Source organism: Anser cygnoides, chromosome 16 (assembly GCF_040182565.1).
Source record: "Anser cygnoides isolate HZ-2024a breed goose chromosome 16, Taihu_goose_T2T_genome, whole genome shotgun sequence".
In the NCBI taxonomy this organism is placed as follows: domain Eukaryota; kingdom Metazoa; phylum Chordata; class Aves; order Anseriformes; family Anatidae; genus Anser; species Anser cygnoides.
The window spans coordinates 11,511,887-11,521,676 of NC_089888.1; positions in this window are offsets into that span (position 1 = coordinate 11,511,887).

The following is a 9,790-nucleotide window of genomic DNA, read 5'->3' on the forward strand; positions in this document are numbered from 1 at the left end:
AGCTTCTCCTGGTTTGGGATTTTGCAAGGAGGCCTTAAGACTGGTCTTGGAGAGTCACTGTTTTATCAGCGGTTAAAAGGGATGTGCTGAGATTTGCAGAACACTTTGAAGAAAGGTAGGGGGTAGGAAAAGTATACTTTTCCCCATGGGAAGTTGTACTGGGCTTACATGGTAAGGTAAGGTAGCAGGGGGGCTGCGGGGGTGGCCTCCATGAGCAGAGCCCAGCAGCTGTCCTGTGTTAGAGGAGAGCCTAGAGGAGGTCTCCAGCTGCTCCAAAAGGGACCTGCTGCTGGCCAAAGTGAGCAACGCTGCTGCACCTCTGGAGAGCACAGTGAAGAAAGGAAAAAAACAAACAAACAACAACAAAAAAAAAACCACCAAACTGTGCAACAGCAAGAAAGAGGAGCAAGGAAATGCAGAGACCCAGCCCTGCAGCCAGCAAGGTCAGTGCAGAAGGAGGGCAGGAGGTGCTCCAGGTGCCAGGACAGAAGGAGAGGCCCCTGGTGGAGCAGGCTGTCCCCCTGCAGCCCATGGGTCCCACATGGAGCAGATCTCCACGCTGCAGCCCGTGGAGAGGAGCCCACGCAGGAGCAGGGGGTCTGGGGGGAGCTGCCACCTGTGGGGGACCCGTGCTGGAGCAGTTTGCTCCTGATGGACGGACCCCATGGTACGGAGCCATGTGGGAGCAGTTCTTGAGGCGCTGCTGCCTGTGGGCAGCCCACATGGGATCCGTTCGGGAAGGACGGCATCCCGTGGGAGGGACCCCACAGGGAGCAGGGGCAGAGAGGGACTGAGAAGGAGCGGCGAAGATGAAGCATCAGGGACTGACCGCAGCCCCCATTGTCCATTCCTCTGTGCCACTCAGAGGGCGGACGTAGAAGAGGGTGGATGGGAGGAAGGCGTTTTTAGCTTGCTTTGAGTTCTCACTGCTCTGGTCTGCTGCCAAAAGGCAATATGTTACATTAATCTCCCTGTGCTGAGTCTGTTTTGCCCCTGATGGTAACTGGTGAGCGATCTCCTTGTCCTTATCTCAACCCCTGAGCTTTTTTTCATCTTATTTTCTCCCCTGTCCTTCTGAGGAGGGGCAGTGTGGTGGCGCTGAGCTACTACTGCACAGAACCAGCACAGAAATGCCTGGGATTTGGGTTGAACGGCTCAGTGGGGGAGTCCCCACATCAGCACCCCCGTGGGCAGCACCCTGCGCCCTCCCCCCAGGCAGAGGCCCCTGTGGGCACTGTGCTGCTCCGGCGGAGCCCCCACATCCCCCCTGCCCCTGCCCCTGGCCCTGGCCCTGCCACGCAAGGGACATCTGGTGTGTGTCCTGGTGGCTGTGGGACCAACCGTGGAGGAGCAGATCCCCTGGCAAGGGGTGGGACCTGGGGGCTGCTCCACAGTGTGGGGCTATTGTGTGGCTCTCTCTGGGTTTTGGGGAGTTTGCTCGGGGGGCATCTTTGGGTCCTGCCTGTGGGGAGCGCCGAGAGGTAGGGTAAAAACACCCCCCTGGTGCCCTGCTCAAACCCTGCTCATGGGCACAGGCTGCAGCACAGAGAGGGGAAGCTGGCCCAGGAATGATGGGAAAAGGGGAAAATTGACCCCAAAATGTACAGGCAAGTTGGAGCGGTCCTCTGCCAGGCTGGTGTGGGAGCTCAGTGATGTCTCCAAGACCCCAGGCTGAGTCCTCTTGTCCGAGGGGCCCAGATGGCAGCTGGATAGGGGTGCTCCTGCTTTTGGTCCTCCCCACCCAGGCTGCTTGGAAAGGCAGGGCTCTGCTTGACTTGATGCTGATTGCAGCACAGTGGAGGCACCCAGATGGCACCGACTCTCGGTGCTTTATGAGCAGGTCAGAGGCGGCTGACCCAGGGTCTTCTGAGCCCTTCCCCTGGGAGATGGAGCATGCTCTTGCCCTGCCAAAGCTGGTGCTAACCCCCCATGTCCCTCCTGCCACAGGTAAAGGAGCTGCTCCGATGAGCTCAGGGACAAAACAGGAGTTTTTTGGGAGTTCCTGGTGAAACCCAGCAGCCGGGGCTCCGGGGCAGAGGACCCATGGGGACCTCCGTGGTGGTTACATCCACAACCACATCCCTGTTGGTGGAAAGCACACTTGGTGTCTTCCACCTGGCCCCATGGCTGGACAGTTTTCTGATTGCCTGTGTCACACACCTCGACCTCTCTGCAGCATCAGTAGAGACAAGGTCTCTGTCTGCAGTGGAGCTGGGCCTGGGAAGAACATGCAGGTTCCTGTGGGTTCAAGCCCCCAGACCTTCATCCCGCTGCCGAGCTGGGGCTTTGCTCTTGGTGCCACCAAGCTGGTCCCTGTGAGTGCATTTCAGCACCCCCATCTCCTGCAGGCTGTTTCAGCAGCTTTTCCCCTCCCTCCCAGCCCTGCACTTTTCTCCCTGTTATTTTGACCCCTTACAGGTGCAGGGGGTTGTAAAAGCGGCCCCGAACCTGCCCCAGCAGAAAGCTGGGAGCTGGGCACACGGCAGCAGCAGGACGTGGTGGCTCAGGGCAGGTTGGACCCCCAGGCGCCACCGCCGTTGCAGGGACCTTTGGGGTCTTTTGGGGACCGGAGCTGCTCCGTGGCTCAGATCCGGACCCCTGGCTCCGGAGAGCTGCGGGGAACGGGACTGAAGAGGAGGAGAGGGCTGGGAAGCACCAGGCGATGCACCGCGGGCTGCGCGCACACCACTGGCACGAAGCCCCTCGCAGGGGCTGTTGTGGGGCTAGGAGGGGACAACTTCGGCTTCCCTTCAGGCCGCGCTGGGGCCGCAGGAGAGCTCAGGCCCGGGCCGCGGCCGCTTTTCCCCGGGCGCTGCAGGGGGAGCTCGCGCCGTGCCGCAGCGCTGCCCCGCGGCCGCCGCAGCGGCTCCTCCTCGCTCGCCGCTCTCCGTCGCCTTTTGGGCACAGGAGGAGGCCTTGGGAACGAGTCCCGGTTGCTTTCCTCGCACTTGGCTTCCAGGCCGACGGAGGAGAAGTTTGAGGGCGGCGACAGGTCCCTGCTTGCGGTGCCCGCCGCGCAGCGGCCGCAGGGCGCTCCTCGGGGGCTGCGCAGCTGCAGCGCGCGCGGCGCTGTGCGGGCGGTCAGCAGGAGCAAGCCCCTTCCCCAAAGGTGCTCATGCACTGTCTGAACCAGGAGAACAGACGCCTTTGCCTAGCAGGTGCAGCGTTTTCTCCTGAAATGAGAGCAATCGGCGATCTTTGGGCTCATTCAGCTCGTGCATCTCTGGTACAAACCTAAACCAACTCCCCTGATTTTCCACTTCGTTGCGCTCCTTTCCACCTGCAGCATCTGGCTTTTTGAGCTCAGTTTGCTGGTGCCTATGAAATAGCCCAAGCCATGGGCCAGCCTGTATGGGATGCTTTTCCACCTGGCCCCAGCAAAAGCTTCCCAGGGGACCAGCAGAGGGTGGAGGTGGCAGCAGCGATTGCGGTGCCCCAAGGGGTCCAGGAGCCAGTCCAGATCTCAGGGTGCTGCTGGGGAATCTCGTGGTATCTAACAAGGACGGAGACTCTTCTCAGCAAATCTTCTCTTCTAGTGACCTGAGAAGGTTCAACATTAACTAGGATCAACCGTGTGGGTAGGGAGAGGGGGACAGCCCCCAGGATACTGTGTTTGGGCTGGGGCAAGCAGATTGCATGCAGCCCCACACACCCCTCAGCCTCTCAGCAACCCCCGTGATGGGAGCCATGCTACAGAGCATGTTGATGTGCTGGGGAAAGCCAGCTCCGGTGTGCAAGCCCTCCCCAGGACGGAGGATCTGCCCAGCTCTAACTCTAGGCTTTGCTCCGGATAGCACAAAGTGAGCACCCAGCTCCTGGCAGGCTCGCGGCGTCAGCTCCGATCTCTGGTACAAACCCCACAGACACAGCTGAGCCGCGAGGTTACACGTGTGCAGGCTTACTGGGGGGTTTTCCACTGCTTGCTCTGGGAGGCAAGTGAAAAGAAATTAAGGAATTAGTAGTTACTTATCTGTCAGAGACACTTTTTGGTCTTTTATCTATTCCTCATAGGTGCTGTTCTCACATAAATACGAGGACTGTATGTACTTAGGAACATAATGCTGGCTTGGGATGCATCGAAGAGAGATAAAGGACATCGGATAAATTGGAGGTAATTTAGCTTTTATATATACACAAATATAGATGTACGCATCATTACCATTTTATTTATGCGTGTGTGTGTTTACACATACAGATCTTATATTTACATATTTATAGAAATGCTAAATGATATATAGAAATACCATCAGAGACAGCTCCCAGATGAAAGAAACACTATGAGCTAATGAACGTAAAAAAGAAGAAAACAAATATAAAATAGTGATAAACCAGCAGCCTCACCCTTTTCTTCTGTTACTAGAAGTAAATTACATTGCAGAACAAATACGTTTTACTCCACAGTCTGCTGTAGCAAAGGTGGTCAGAAAGAGCCTTCCTTCTTCAGCTTGCTGGTTTTCCATTTTTTCAAGCAAAAAAAAAAAAAAAAAAAGCATTGCAGTGAAATTTCACACCTTTTCTGAGATGATATTTCAGGTTCTTTTGCCTTTTTTTTTTTTTTTTTTTTCCTCCATGGTGTTTCTAAACTGAATTGAACATGAGCTTTACATGCTGGATATTCCCCTGAAAAGCAAGCTCCTCCACCCAGCCTGGACCCGTACCCTAAATTTTTGTTTTCCTTGGCAAAATAACTGTGCTTACTCTGTGCAAGTGAAACTCTCCCAGTGTCATTCAGGCACTGTTTTTGTTTTTTTTGGAGTAGCTGCACTTGAGACAATGTGAGACAGTATTTGGACACAAAAATGCCACCAGAAGAGCAGCAGCCCAGCCTTGGTGGGGCTGCTTGTGCCCTGTCTGCAACAGATGGCTACCTCTCAGCTCCCTTTGAATTGCTTTCAGTGCATTACTCGGTTTTCAATTTCATCCCCTTTCCTACGAACAACCTCAGCTTTATGTTTCCCTTTTAAGCTGATTGAAATAAAGTATTTGAACAAATGTCATGGGCACTTAGAAAAATCTCTTCTCTGTTTACTCTCCTGTGCTTTCGTTCTGTCCACCTCCTGCAGTACCAGCTCTTAAAGCCTTGAGTGCTGTCTGTCTAAATTAATGCATCTTGTAGGCAGGATACTATACTATACAAATTAATTATTTTTTTTTGTATATTGGAAATATGCCTTTATTAAATCTCTGTTCATGTTTCTCTGATGGTTGAATAGGTGAGCTTCTTTACAAACCATCAGCAAAGAGATGGTGGCTCCTTGAGATCCATTAGGAACATACCTCTGGCAGTGCATTATCCATCCAACAGTATTCATATTCTGTACAGAAAATAAGCCCCAAAGAAGAAGTTTTGAGGTCTTCCAAACCCCTTTTTAAACATCTGCCATCATGCGCATGACTCGTGGAGCCTCAGGTGGGCAAATCCTTGGGTGGGTTTCCACACCAGGGGCCGCGTGGCCCTTGGCACCCTGTTCCCTGAAGAGATGTGACAGGCCTGTGCTGGAGCCGACATGCCTTGTCTCAAGGCACTTTGTCCCCCTAGGCACCCAGCCTTCCTCTCCTTCCTCCCGTCTGCCCAAGGCAGGTGCCTGCTCCTGGGGCACAGAGGCAGTACCCCTGGCTGCTTTGCTACCAGCACTACCAGCCTGCTTTGCACTGGGGCATCAGCCAGTGCCCACCTGGAGGAGCCTCGCTGTGCATCTCCAAGCACAAATGCCTACAAACTTTTGGTTGAAACCCCTGCTTTCTCAGGCTGACGGGAGCAGTTTGACATGCTGTCCTTTTCCAACATAGCTGTCAGGCCCTACAGGCCCTGACCAGCCTCCCCTGGGGCCTCCACCCACATGCATGACCCAGGAGCTCTATTTAAGCGCAGCCGTAACTGCTGAGCTGTGCTGGAGGAGTGCTGCTCTCCAGCTGTGCCCTTGTACCTTTCCCCTTGGTGTGCACGTCAACTGAAGGACTGGCTTCTTGGCGTTGGCCCTACATCTCCTATATAAGCTTCTTTGGTGGTTGCCGAGCCTGATCCTCACCTAGAGACTGACTCCAAGGTCTGACCTCAGACATGCCCCGTCACTGCGGTGTTGCCTCACGTGCTGGGCTCTTGGTTGGAGCCGTCTGCCATCCTGGGGCCTGTCCTGCTCACCTGGCTCAGGTGCTGTGGGATCGGGTCCTGGCTGCCCCTGTCCCTAGGGGAGCGGCCCTGCCTCGCTGCTCCAGCGGCGCCGCAAGGCCTTGAGGCTTTGTGTGGAGGGCTCTCGAGCTTGCTCAGCAGCATGCTCACAAAACGGCTTTTCATCTCACCAAAGGTGTGTTTGGGGGAAGTCCTAGCCTCTACCAGGCCTACACCTTCTGCTGAGCAGCACCTATTTCCCATCCGCTCACGTCTGCAGGGGCTGACCTGTGCTGGACAATGCTAGAGCTTGAGCCTGCCACCTAATTCCCCCCAGAAAAACTCATCAGAAAGACCACAGGGTGATGCTGAGGGAGACAGATGTCACAAAACAGGTGCCAGTGGCTGAACAGTACGGTAGAAAAGGCCATGCAGGATGCTCAGTGACATTTTTAGCCATGCTGATATTGGGTGGCTGTGCTGGCACTGTGCTTCCTGCAAGCTGGGCACCAAGCGCCATCTGAAGCAGAAAAGCAGACTCCGTGCATTGCTATAATGTCCTTGGCGTACGCCCAGCTCGTGTCCCAATCTGAGGCCCTGATCTACATGGCTTCCTCCAGACGAGATGTTCTTAAGCCCCTACGCAGGGGGGAGGTCCATTTCTGGGCTCTGCAGACTGCTCTGGTCTCCCAGCGAGACTCCCACTCTGCCTTCCCGGGGCTCCGAGCACAGATGTTTGTTTAACTGACTTTCGTAGGTTTCTTCCAGTGACGCAAAGAGTGAAATAGCTGTCTACATTAAGTGAAGGCAGTGTAAAAAATCAATTTAACTCCCATTTGAGTTGCACAGAGAAGGGAATAAATTGATAATTACTTTTGAAATGACAATTCTGATTGTTCCCGTTGCCAGCTGGACTAGTTCCTTCTGCTGCAGGAACTGCGGCCCTGGCCAGAAATACTTGACCCAGCCACATCTCCAGCAGCTTCAGAGGATGCAAGGAGCAGCAGGAATAGTTGAAAGGTGTCTTCGTTAATGCCTGGCTTCAGGCTGTCCACACCCATGGCTTGCAGGAGTGGATGTGGATGAACTGAAGCACCATGGTGGTCTCACGTGGCAGAAGGGAGGAGGCTGATGTTCAGCTGATGCCACATCCCAACCCCAGTGCCAGTGGTCACACCGGATTAAGAGCAGGTCCTACCCATGGAGCAGGACTACTGTCACGCTTGTCACTGCAACATCCCATTGAAGCAGGACTCATTGAAGTGTTCCAGGATGGAAGTCTGGTGGCTGGGAAGTAGCTGTGTCTCCTTGCTGGCAGTGGGGAGCTCTTCATGTGAAACTGCAAAAGCAACTCCAAAAAGACAGAACTCCTATCAGTTATGCCTTTTTTGATATATATATTTCTTTTTTTTGGCTTCAAGAAGTCTTGCTGCTAGAAAGCTAAGTGAGAATACTGTGTTTTCATTTAAATGAAGTGATTCATTTTAACACAAAAAAGCAGATTTGATTTATCACTTCCTTTGCAATTTTGTCTCAGAATGTGACGTATGACCTATTTGTGAAGATAACTGGCTCATGGCTAAAATAGATGCTATGACTAGGCTCAGAGGAGCAGTGCTAGCACCTGCCCTGTCTCAGGCCTCTGAGAGTGACAAGGAAGCCACTGTCCCTGTGGGGTCCCGTGGAGGAGCTGCTCACCAGGGAGCCACTCCAGCAAAGGGTGATGGTGGAGGGGACTTCTTAGGGTGTTCCTGGGGCAGGGAGTTTGGGGACCAAACAAGAGAGCTTGGCGGTTGTCCAGGAGTTATGGGATGTTTATGGGAAGGGCTAAAGGAGGGGTAAGGGAAGAATCAAGGTGGATCAGGTAGGAATAAGCATAGGAAGAAGGAGAGAAAAGGGTGGAAGCATGCAAGCTGATCTCAGTAACCTGTCCACTTGAGTAGGGAAGATGGTCCCCACTGGGAAGGGGATAACGAATGGAGACAAGTGTTGGTGCTGGCCTGGCTTTGCCCATGGGACGGGAGATGTGCAGGTCTGGGAGCTTCCCTGGAGGCTGCTCATCACCCACAGGGCAGGGCTGCACGGCCATGGGTGCAAACTGCAGCTGCTTGAGGAAGCACAACCAGAGGTCTCCTCCCAGGAGGGTGGCTGTAAATGTGCCTGCCCCGGTGTTCTTGCAGGGCGGGGATGGGGTGGGGGAACATGGTGCACATCTGGCCACACCACGTCCAGCAGCGGCTTGCAGCAAGGAGGGACTTCAAACTGGGGAGAGGGTAGGGAATGGGTGCTGGGAGAGACTGGGGACAGAGAGGGGCATGGGGCAAGTCCACCACAGAACGGCTGCCTTTCCTTGCCTTCCCCAAGAGGCAGGTGCTGGCTGTGCGTAGGGCTTACCGGAGCCCCCAGCCTTGCAGCCCCTTCTGCCTGCCCGCATTGCTGCAAAGCCCAGCACCTGTCCCAGCCCTTCCCAGGCTGCTTCTCACCACGAGGAAAGGGAAAGCCCCAGGTGAGCTTTCTGAGAAACCCAGCGAGTCCCTGCCTCTGCTTATCAGTGCATCTCGCTTCACACGCCGCTCTGACCACAAAAAGTCCGTGTCCAGCCTCTGGCCGCTACAGCAGAGCATTGCAAACACCACATCTCACGGTGCTGGTCACCCAGGCTGCCCCCCCAACCCCAGAGATGAGCAGTGGTAGGCAGAAGCCAAATGATGCCTAATGTTCAAAAATCATGGCATCTGCTGGGAGGACTAGAAAAATCTGTGTTTAAAAGTGTGCACTTTGAGTTCTGCTTGTTCAGTTTTGCTTTCTGAGTGTGCATTGTTTCCACTTTCAGGCTTCCCTTTGAAACTGAAAGCAAGCTTACTTTTTGCCTTCTTGTAAGTAACTGGACACTTGCCAGAAGAGGTGATTTGCAGCTATATGGGAAAAGAAAAGCCCTGTAATGCAGTGGGGTCAGCATTCCTGTGCTGAGGGATGGGCTCAGCCTCTGTGGCAGGGCCAGTGCCACCCTCACAGGCAGACCTGTGAATTTACTGCCCAGCCTAAGAGCTGGGCTGATTGCCCCCACCCTGCTGATCCCCATCCCAGGTAAACCAGCACCCGCTTGTGCTTCACCAGCATTTGCATGTGCAATTTCAAGCTTTCCTTGGGCAGCAAAGGCCCTTTTCTTGTCTGTCCCCATCCAGAAACCAAGGGGGGAAGGACTGGAAAGGCTGGAAAATGAGGGAAAACCACATCTTATGGAAGGCATGTTCCTTGCTGCCTCGCATCTATGAGGACGTCAGCTCTGGGCTGCTACAGGAGGGGATAGGGTGACGATTACAGGGAACTTTTGGTTGGTGGTGCTTAGCATGACTCAGAAAAAAAAAAGCTTTGGTCCACTCAGAACATATTTGTTTGGAATTTCCCTTATTTGCTCTTCCATTCCAGTTGAAAATCTCCGAAGGTGTCTTGCAAAGTTTAACTCCCGAGCAGTTGGACACCATAATGGCCTCCCAAAAAACACCTGTGTCAGGATCCGACATGGGCAGGGGCTGCTGCAGCTGCTCTTCGGACAGAAAGGGTTTTGAAATCCTTCCCGTCAAACCAGTGCTCTTCTGCAGGGCAAGAGGAGCGCTGCGGGGCCACAGCGGTCCTGTCCCTGGGGTGAGGCCGTGGCTGAGGTTGGTGCCAAAATTCATC